The 11,321-nt window shown below is 41.4% G+C and overlaps 1 pseudogene across 1 annotated transcript; it reads right to left on the bottom strand.

Moving 5' to 3' along the window:
- Nucleotides 1-1,882: 1,882 nt before the first annotated feature.
- LOC105535130 lies at nucleotides 1,883-2,695 on the bottom strand (annotated as a pseudogene). Its single transcript, XR_001005385.1, has 2 exons — nucleotides 2,650-2,695; nucleotides 1,883-2,564 (listed from the first exon to the last, which is right to left on the bottom strand). The product of XR_001005385.1 is annotated as an Ig heavy chain V-I region V35-like (transcript).
- Nucleotides 2,696-11,321: the final 8,626 nt, after the last annotated feature.

The following is an 11,321-nucleotide window of genomic DNA, read 5'->3' as shown; positions in this document are numbered from 1 at the left end:
ACGCAGGGAGTGGAGAGGAGTTTGGGGGATACTATCCGTCAAAGAACCGATCCAACCTCGTCGACGTCCCCATGGAAGGAGGGCTTAAATGTTTGTTCACAGAGAATGGTGGCTTCTGTCAGGATTCTCACGGCTTTCAGCAATAATTTCTAATAAGAAATGTCATACTTTGTTTGGAATTGATTTACTTTTTATAATTTATTTTCCTCCTCTAGGCAGCACCACAGAAGAATGTTCTCAGAATCCTTCCTGATCCTCTGAGTTCCTGGTGCAGCTCCTGGAGGAAAAGCTTGCGTGGGGAGGGAGCCCTCCTCATGTGCAGCCCTGAGGCTGTCCCGTCATCTCACCCACCACTGTCCTCCAGTCACATCCTGAACAATTATGAGTTAACCTTCCTGAAACATGTGGTATTTGGCAGTGTCTTTCCCAGGTAAGGAAATACTTCCGTTCTGTTTATCCCTGCAGGCCTCTGTCCCTTTCTGGAGCACAGGTTTCAGTTGAGTGTGTGGCGGTGGATACTTGGTGGGAGGAGGTTTATGTGCATCTTTTAATCTTCCAGGGTGCACCTGTCACGGAGTTGACACTGACAAGCGCGCGATGGGCTTGCTCAGCTGGAGGATGACAGGCGTTTTTGTGACCTGTGACCCCAGGGAGGCTCTCCCGCTGCAAGACCAATCAGGCTCAGGCCTCTGGCTAAAGTGCAGCCAGCAACGGATACAGTGCCCAACCCTGAGAGCTCCTTCCAGGTGCCCAACCACTTTGTAAAGGAAGCTTTTTCCTGCATGGACCCTACAGATGTTTCTGCATTTTCTGCACAAAGGGCTTTAATCCAGAAACACCCCCCAAGAGCTTATAATGTTTTGAATCCAACTGTAGGGCTTTATTCACGAAGGCCCTCGTGACCCAAGTCTCCACTTCTCATTAAAGGACATTAATTATGGGATTCACCAGAAGCTGCTGGCTTTCCGAGGCACAGACCTGCCTCTACACCAGTGTCCCCAACCTTTTTGGCACCAGGGAACACTTTGGTGGAAGAGAATTTTTCCATGGATGACGGCGGCCGGTGGTTTTGGGGTAAACCTGTTCCACCTGCAATCATCAGGCATTAGATTCTCATAGGGAGCGCTCAGCCTAGATCCCTCTCATGCACAGTTCATAATAGAATTCGATGGGTGCAGCAAACCAACATAGCACATGCATACCTGTGTAACAGACCTGTACGTTATGCCCATGTACCCTAGAACTTAGAGTATATACATCCATATATATACACACATATATAAAGAATTTGGCTCGTAGGAGAATCTAATGCACAGCTGATCCAACAGAAGGCGGAGCTCGGGCAGCAATGTTCGCCCACCCACACTCATCTCCAGCTGTGTGGCCCGGTTCCTAACACACTACACACCTTAATGGGTCAACAGCGTGGGGACTGGGGACCCCTGCTGTAAATACCCAGAAACCTTACCCTTGGGGAAGGGACACATAAAACCAGGAGAAAGAGGGACACCAAGTCAATGTACATTTTATGGATCCTTGAGGAAACAGTGCAAAGAGGAACAGCCCCACCCACTTTCTCTCGACCTGGCATCATTCCCAGTGACCCACCTGAACCTGGGGTGCTTCAAGATAGTTGAGGCTTGTTACACTGGGGACCACCACAAAAGGAAACCACCAATGTGTCTGTGGAGGTTCATCGCTGTGACTGATTTGTGACTCTGGTGCACACTGTTGATAGCAGAGAAGCCCGAGCACGACGTGGGGGCAGGAGTACACGAGAACTCTGTTTTTCCTACTCAAATTTGCTGTGATCCTACAACTCCTTCAAAATAAGTTCAATGTAAAAGGAGGGGCAAAGATATTTTGGAAGAAATTTCGGCCACTTCTTGGAAATTATATTTAGTCTTACCATGTGATCAAGCAATCCTGTTCCTAATGGTTTACCCATCCGGTTTTAAAATGTATGTCCCCACAAAGCCTCCATGGGAATGTTTGCATCGGCTTGATTGATGGCTGCCTTTCCCACTCTGTGAGTGTTACTTATAAGGTGACAGTTGAAAATACTATTTCCTATATAATGACAGTGTATACATCTTTCCATTGCTTGTTTCACTCAATTACTTAACCCATTTTCTAAACATGTTTAAACCTCATAAATGCCATCAACTTCTCAGCCCCAGCACAGCTGCCTCCTCCCTCAGGGTTTCTGACACTCTCAGGATGTGGTTTTCACACTGTGTCTCTCGCACAGTAATACACGGCCGTGTCCTCAGATCTCAGGCTGCTCAGCTCCATGTAGGCTGTGTCTGTAGACGTGTCCGCGGTGATGGTGACTCTGCCCTGGAACTTCTGTGCGTAGTCTGCTTCACCATCTTCAGGATCAATGCGTCCCATCCACTAAAGCCCTTTTCCAGGGGCCTGTCGCACCCAGTGCAGGTAGTAGTCGGTGAAGGTGTATCCAGAAGCCTTGCAGGAGATTTTCACCTGTCTCTTATACACATCTAGATGTGTATAAGAGACAGCCTCAGCCCCAGACTGCACCAGCTGGACCTCGGAGTGGGCGCCTGTGGAGAGGACAGAGCAGTGAATGAGACACCACTTCACTGGACCCAGTCCCCTCATCAGCCCTGGAACTGAGGATTCTCTTACCTGTAGCTGCTGCCACCAAGAGGAGGATCCTCCAGGTCCAGTCCATAGTGAGGTGCTGTGCTCTGGGGGCGTCTGTAGGGGAGGGATGTGGTTGTTGTGTGATGCTCTCTGGGCAAGGACAGATCTGTATTTACTTCGGTAGACACCAGTGCATTTGCATATTCATGAGGCAGGTATTTCATAACTCAGGCCACCCCACCCTGAGGAAGAAGATAGGTGACACGTGGACCACGCCACAGCGGGATACAGAGCTCCCTGCCATGATCATTGGTTAATGATATTTGTTCTCTGACATGCCCAGAAGTCCATGAAGACAGAACTCCTATCACAGAAACCCAGAATCTCACAGCACGTGGTCCTCAATGTGATTCCCTGTTCATACGGGTCACTGTCAAGGTGAACTTTCCTGAGCCTTGCCCTCTGCACAAACAACTTCTGGGATGAGTGTGTCTCCCGATAGTAACACCCATTGAATTAATAAAACCACCCCTCAATTCCTGACTATAAATACAATTGAAAGACCTAGACATTTCTCCTGTTAAATCAGGTGTGCATTAAATTATTGGGTTAGGTATAGGCTGCATATACAATAAAATATTTAAAGGCACATCAGTACTTGCTAAATTCTTATTTAAATGTTAGGTCATTATTGCTTTGAAATAAGGAACACTCGTTTCCTGAGAGAAAACCCTGCCCCAGCCTCCTGTGCACCTGCTCCAGTTGGATCCTGTGCTGCGTGCTCCCTGAGCGCCCCCTGCAGCTCAGCCCCTGTCCTGCAGGAAAATTCCTGCCTGGGAACTTTTTCCTCCTATCACAGAACTTTTTCCTCCCAGAATCTCCAGCCCAGTAGGAAGTGGCTGTGCCCTGGCTCAGAATGCTCTTTCAGTAACAGCAATAGCTTCTCCCACCACCTCTTACAACAGAAAATAGGCCTTAGAAAACCCAACATAATCTACAGGGAGACCTCAGCACAGCAAGCGAGGAATCACTAAAGCCACCAGGGAGCCCCTTCCCTGGAGCTCCAGATGCACTGATAAGGTCCAGACACATGGCCAGTCCAGGAACTGATGCAGACTTTGGGGGATCCTCTTTCTTTTTCTTTTTTTTTTTTTAGGATTCTGTGGTTGAAGGTCATACCGATTATAACTTTACGCACAGTCCCTATATCTCAAAGCTCCCCTTACACACACTCACAGTGGCATATTTGCACAGTAACGGGCCTCGAATTTGACCTGCTTTCCAGTGTCTTGGCAATGAAAAGTGTTTCCAACACTGACCCTAGTCCTGGTTATGTTTGTTGTTGTTTTGTTTTTTCCAAACAGAGCTAAAGCAAGTTCGGTACTAATGGAGACTTGGAAAGTGCCTTCATGTTCTCTTTGCCAGTTCTCACCTGCACACCCTGCGGATGCCCCATGAGAGGTAAATCTAATGTCACTGAGGGAGGGGATGTGACCTTGGTCCTGAAACTGTTGGTCTAAGAGGTTTTAAATCACTTCACTGTCCTTGACTTGTTCTCTCCCACTGCCTTTGGTTTCCCTAAATTACAGTCCTTAGACGGAGTCTCTGCCTTTCCACACTTTTCTCTTTAATACAGATTCATCATATTGGTGGTGAGGTGATGTGGTGGGTAGGGGAGCAGTATATGTTCTGGAAATTGAATTACAATGATTTCTTGCTGTGCTTTCTCTAGGCTGCACTGTTTACAAGGAGTCTCCAGTGGTACAGCTGATTTGCTGCCATCCTCCACCACCCCCTCCTGGCTGCAACATCCACAGATTATTTTCTTGAATCTGACCCCAGATGTTTTAATTATACCCCTTTTCATGACTCAGGAAGGCTAAGATGAAGTTGTCTGGGATGGAAAAGAATCCCTTCCCCTGACATAGAATAAAGATCTTGAAAAGTATTTTCCCCTGTGGGGTCTGTCTGGAGGAAGTTCTGGGCATATTTATCAGAGAATAGTTCTCCTCATGACAGAGCCACGAGGGAATGTGTGTGGATTCTCATTTTGAGAACGCAGAAGTTTCTGGAGGGAAATTCCATCAAAGAGTGGGGTGTGTGGCCCCAGCACTTCTTACCCTACCCGATCTACACTTGTCCTCCAGGTATTTATGGAATTGCCATGTAACTCTTCCCACCAGCCTGTGCTTTCAACGAATAATCACCCAGTTTATAGATTCAGAAAGGAGACTTTATTTCTGAGAAAGGGTTGAAGCTGCAGGGCAGCCATCTTAACAGGCTGGGAAGCAAAGCCTCCCACAGAGACTGTGAGCAGGCATTTCAAGAGAGGGAAAGATGAGAAATGAATTCGTGCAATGGATTGGCCAAGTGTACACACTCAGCAGGCTATAGAAGGAAGCTCCATGTGTAATAAGCAAACACACATGTTGCATGCATTTCAGGTTTGCGTTGGGGTGAGAACTTAAGAACTACATGAATTCCACTGGGCCCTGCACATCAAAAGGGCTTTGTGCAGGGGCAGAAAGACACACAGTGCACAGCCTCCAGAAATTGGCCAGGACAAGTCCATGGTCAGTGGTCTCTTCCCAGGAGAAAGTTACTGAAATCAGTCTCTTGGCCAATCAAAGCTCTCTTTATGGCTGTGGATCATTCTTGCCAACATTTGTTATCTGTTGTCTTGTTGATAATAGCCACTTTAAGTGGTGTGAGGAGATATGTCGTTATGCTTTTGATTTGAATTCCTCTATGAGAATTCTTGAGAACATTTTTATACTCTGTTTTTCATGCGTGTGTCTTCTGAAAAAAAATCTATTCAGGTTTTTGCCCTTTTTATGAGGTCATTTGATGTTTGCTATTGAGTTGTATGGATTATGTATACATTTTGATAGAACTTCTTGTCAGATATGTAATTGCACATAATTTATTCCTGGGCTTGCTTTTGCTATTAACTTCAAATAAATCATTTCTGAATCAATGACATGAACTTTTTTTCCAAGTTGTCTATGAGTTTATAGTTTCAGGTTATGTTTATTTTTTGTTGATTTGTGTATATGGTGTTAGAGAAGGTCTAATTTTATGTATTTTTCATATGAATATCCAGCTTTTACCTCATTTATTTAGGAGACTGTCCATCCTTCACTGTGTATTCGTGGCATACAAAATCAGGAAGACATTTAATCTAAAAAGAAAACATCAGATGAGTATTCCTGATGAACACAGGCCTAAAAGTTCTCAACAAAATACCAGCTAATAAAATCCAGACGCATTTTAAAATGTAATACATTATGATGAAGTAGACTTTATCCCTGGAAGGCAAAGTTCATTCAACGTTAACAACAAATCGGTAACTGCGATTCACCATGTAAGCAGAATAAAAGCATAAACCATATGATTATCTCAGTAGATGCTGAGAAAAGTTTTGATAGGATCCAACACTCACTCATAGTAAAAACCTCAAAAGACTAGGCATCAAAAACACCTCACAATTATAACAGCCATCTATGACAAAACCACAGTCAACATTATACTGAGTGATCAAAAGCTCAAATCTCTTGAGAACTGAAACAAGACAAGGATGCCCTCTCTCACCACTCCTATTGAGCATACTACCGGAAATCCTAGTCAGAGCAACCAGGCAATAGGAAAAATAAAGCGGAGCTGATATGGTTTGTATTTGCGTCCCCACCCAAATTTCATGTCAAATTGTTATTCCCAGTGTTGGGGGTGGGGCCTGGTGAGAGATGATTAGATCATGGGGATGCTTCTCCCTCTTTTGTGCTGTTTCCATGATAGAGCCCTCAGGAGATCTGGTTTCAAAGTATGCGTCAACTCCCTCCTCTCTCTTCCTGCTCCAGCCATGTAAGATATGATGTTTCCCTTTCTGTCATGATTGTTGGGTTCCTGAGGCCTCCCCAGCCATGCTTCCTGTACAGGCTGCAAAACCATGAGACTATTAAAAATCTTTATAAATTACACAGCCTCAGGTGTTTCTCTGTATTGTGCGAATAGACTAATACAACATCCAAATGGGAAAAGAAGTGGATGTATCTGTCCAAACTGATGATATAATTCTATGCCTAGAAAATTCCAAAAACTCGACCAAAATAATTCTAAAATAGATAAACAACTTTGGTAAAGTCTCAGGATACACACTTAATCTACAAAAATCACTAATGTTTCTATACCCAGCTATGTCCAAGCTGAGAGTGAAATCAAGAACACAATCCTATCCCACTTACAATATTCACACACACACATGCACACACAAATGAAATGCCTGGAAATACAGTTAACAGACAAGGTGAAAGATATCTACAAGGAGAACTACAAAACACAGCAGACATAAATCATAAATGATACAAATAAATGGGAAAACATTTCATGCTCATGGATTAAAAAAATAAATATTGTAAAAATTGTCATACTGTCCAAAGCAATTTACAGATTCAATACTATTTACATAAAACTATCAGCATCATTCATCACAGAAAAAAAAAAATCCATTCTAAAATTTATATGGAACCAAAAAAGACCCTGAATAGCCAAAGTAATCCTAAGCAAAAAGAACAATGCCAGAGGCATCATGAAACCCAACTTTAAGTTACACCATAATGACATGGTAACAAAAACAACTTTGTATTGGTACAAGAGCAGACATGCAGAAGAAATGGAACAAAATAGAAAACAGAAATAAAGCTGCACACCTAAACCATTTGATATTTGATAAGGCTGACAAAAACAAACAACGTGGAAAAAACTCTGTTATTCAGTAAATGGTGCTGGGATAACTGAATTCTGGCAGATATGCAGAATGCAAGAGTGAAGGAGGCTGGGCAGTTTCTAACTAGATTTCAGAAGATGTGTAAAGAACCCTATGCGCCCAGGAGGAAGCCTGCTACAGGGGTGGATCCACCACAAACAGCCTCTACTAAGGCAGTGCCAAAGATGGGGAAAGATGGGGTTGGAGCCCCATTCAGAGTCCCCACTAGGGTACTCCATAGTGGAGCTGTGGGAATGTGGCCACAACCCTCAAGATCCCAGAATGGTAGGTCCAAAGGCAGCTTGCACTCTCAGCCTGGAAATACTTCTGGCACTTGACTCTGGCCTGTGAAATTAGCCCCATGGGATATGCCCAGCTATAGGGATGAGATGCCTGAGGATTTGGGGATTGCCTTTGTCCCAGTGTACCCTGACTGAAGAACATAAAGTCAAGGTAGATTATTTTGTAGCTTTAAGATTTAATATCTGTCTTTTAGATGTGGCTTTAGGTGTGTGTGGGGCCTTTGGCCAATTTATTCCTTTTATATTGACAATATTTACCCAATGCCTGCGGCAATATTGCACCTTGGAAGTACATAACTCTTTATAACATTTTGGAGCACACAGCTGGAGGGAAATTGCCTTAAGACCTTGACAAGACTTTCTAATTTTCAACTGGAGGTTGATCAAGTTAAGACTTGTTGGAGCTACTTAAAAAACAAAGATGATTTTGCCTTCTTAGAAGGATTTGAGATGGATTTGAGATCAGGGGACACAAGAGAGAAATGATATAGTTTAGATGATTGTCCCTTCCAAATCTCATGGTGAAATGTGATCCACAATATTTGAGGTGGGGCCTACCAGGAGTTTTTGGATCATGGGGAAAGATCCTTCAGGTACGGCTTGGTATCCACTCCATGGTAACTAGTGAATTATTTCTTTATTAGCTACTTTGAAATCTGATTGTTAAAAACAGTCTAGCGACCCTCATCCCCTCTCAAGTGCCCCCTCTCACCATGTGACACCGCCTGCTTCCCCTTTGCCTTCCACCATGATTGTAAGCTTCCTGAGGCCCTCACAGGAAGCAGATGCTGGTGTCATGCTTGTCACACAGCCTGCAAAATTGTAAGCCAAATAAAACTCTTTTCTTTTTATATCACTTGGCCTCAGGCATTAATTTATAGCAATGCGAAGTAGACTAATACACTGTCCAAAGCAATATACATATTCAATGCAATTTTTATCAAGTAACCAGCATAAGTGTTTACATATTAAAAAATCCTTAAATATATATGGAATCAGAAAAGAGCCTGAAGAGCAAAAGCAATCCTAAGGAAAAAGACCAAAGCTGAAAACACCACATTCCCTGATTTCACATTATACTACGCAGATACAGTAAGAAAGACAGCATGGTACTGCTACTAAAAGAAATAATAATATAATTGAATAGCCAGCCTAGAAATAAAGACAAGTATCTACAACCACCTGTTCTTTGACCAAACGGACAAAAATGCACACTGGAGAAACAACCCTCTATTCGATAAGTGGTGCTGGGAAAATTGGACAGTCACACTTAGAATAATAAAACCAGAAATCTATGTCACCATAGACTAAAATTGAATATGGATTCAATATTTAAATGTACAAACTGAAGAAAATGTAGGAGACATTTTTTGGGACATTGGCCTAGGCAAATAAAATATGACTAAGACTTCAAAAGCATGGTGTGGTAGGTTTGGTTATACATTTTGTTGAAAAATAAAGCTGTCATATGCTCTTGTGATCCCACTTCTTTCTTATATTCAAAAGAAGTAAAATTATTATGTCAAACACATGTTCACTGCAAGATTATTTATAGTAGTGTAGATTTGAAAAATAATTTAACGACCATAGGTTGATGAATGTATGAATAAAATGTGTATTCATAAAACTGAATTTTCTTACGGTTTGAAAAGAAGGAAATTCTGACATTTGCAACAACAAGGATGGGGCTAGAGGACATGATGCTTAGTGGAATAACCCAGATGCAGAAAGACTTCATGATCTCATTTACATGTGGGATCTAAAATATTCAAGCTCTTGAAAGTAGAGAGTAGAAGAGTGAGTCCCAGGCCTATCAGGAGAGGGAAATCGGGTGATGTTGATCAAAGGGTACAGAGTTTCAGTTGTGCAGGGTGAATGAGGTCTGCAGATCTAATGTACAACAATGTTGTAGTATTTAAAACTGTATTGTAAAAATGATTTTTGCTAAACGGGGAGATCTTAGGTGTTCTCATGAGACACACACACATATACACACATATGCACTACATTTTTAAAAAATAAAATGTTAGCTCCATGAGAAAATGGATATACAAATTACCTTGACCTTGGTGAGCATTTCACAATACATATCTGATATGGATCAGATGGATCATATGGATCTGTGTCCTGGCCCAAATCTCATGTTGAATTATAATCCTCAGTTGTGAAGGTGGAACCTGGTGGGAGATGACTAGGTCACGGAGTGGGACCTTCATGAATGATTTAAAACAAACTCCTGGTGCTGTTCTCATGACAGTGTGTGAGTTCTCACAAGATCTAGTTGTCTAATAGTGTATAGACCTCCCCTGCTTCCTGGGGCTCCTGCTCTGGCTATGTAATGCACCTGCTCCCCTTTGTCTTCTGCCATGATCCTAACTTTCCTGAGTCTCCCCAGAAGGAGAAGCCACTACACTTCCTGTATAGCCTGTAGAACTGTGAGCCAATTAAACACATTTTTTCTTAAATCCCTCAGTCTCAGGCATTTTTTTTATAGCAGTGTGAGAATGGACTAATACAACATCAAAACATCAAGTGGGGCACCTTAAACCTATACATTATTAAAATATTTCAATTATACCTCAATAAAACCGAAAAAGACTAAACTTATTCTTATAATAAAGAAATGCGTATTTCATATTTTCTCAATAAAAAGAAGACAACATAGGAAAACTTACACTAAGACATTTGTAACAGCTTTGTTTATAATATTCATAAATTGGAAACAAATTTAAAGTCGATTTACAGGAAAATAAATCAAAATACTGTCATTTATTTATTTAACAGACTGACTCAGATATAAAAGCTCTCTCCATCATCTCTCTCTCTCTCTCCATATATACGTGAAAACTTTGAGGTTTCATATCAGAGTCAGTCCATTAGTTGAATAAATGATAATATGTTGATCTAATTTAATACATTAAATAGCATGAAATAACCTCAAAAATAACAATGTAGCCCTTTACCAAATTAAGTTCTACAATGTTTGATTGCATTTATATAAAATTCAAAACAGAAAAATATGGATCTATAGTGTCAGAAATTAAAACATTTCCCCATGCAGGATTTGACCAGAAGCACAGAAAAAGACGCATGTTCAGAGGTGAAGGACTTGTTGTTCAGGCTAGCTTAGGTGTTGGGGACAAGGGTATTAACATTTGACAGAAACTCTCTAGTGATACATGTCAGACCTATGCATTTTTTCTTATGTGTAAGTTCTTTCTCATATAAATAAAAAATGTAGAATCGTTTAAAATTCAGTAAATAGTAAAATTAATATTAAAATCCTATATAAAATATGAACATTGTTATATGAATCAATAAAATGTATTCAAGTATACCGACTAAAATTAAATCCCAGAAATCATAAAGATAACTAACATCTGAAGCTTAATAATTAATGAGCATATGTTTCATAGAGAAGGAAAAAATTGTCAAGACACGTGGAACATGTATTTTTTCCCAGTTGAATGTCACTAAATTATTTATACAATAGTTTATCCTGTGTCATTGGTATAAATTACCAGTATTTTGTGTAGTAATACAACCGAGAACCATTTTTAAAGAAAAAAGGATATTTGCGAGCACATGAAATAAATCGAAAGTATTTTCAATGTTGGTCCAACTATTATACCTCTAACAGTACCACGGCT

Source organism: Mandrillus leucophaeus, unplaced genomic scaffold, assembly GCF_000951045.1.
Source record: "Mandrillus leucophaeus isolate KB7577 unplaced genomic scaffold, Mleu.le_1.0 Scaffold1418, whole genome shotgun sequence".
Lineage (NCBI taxonomy): Eukaryota > Metazoa > Chordata > Mammalia > Primates > Cercopithecidae > Mandrillus > Mandrillus leucophaeus.
This window is presented reverse-complemented; position numbering and strand designations above follow the sequence as displayed.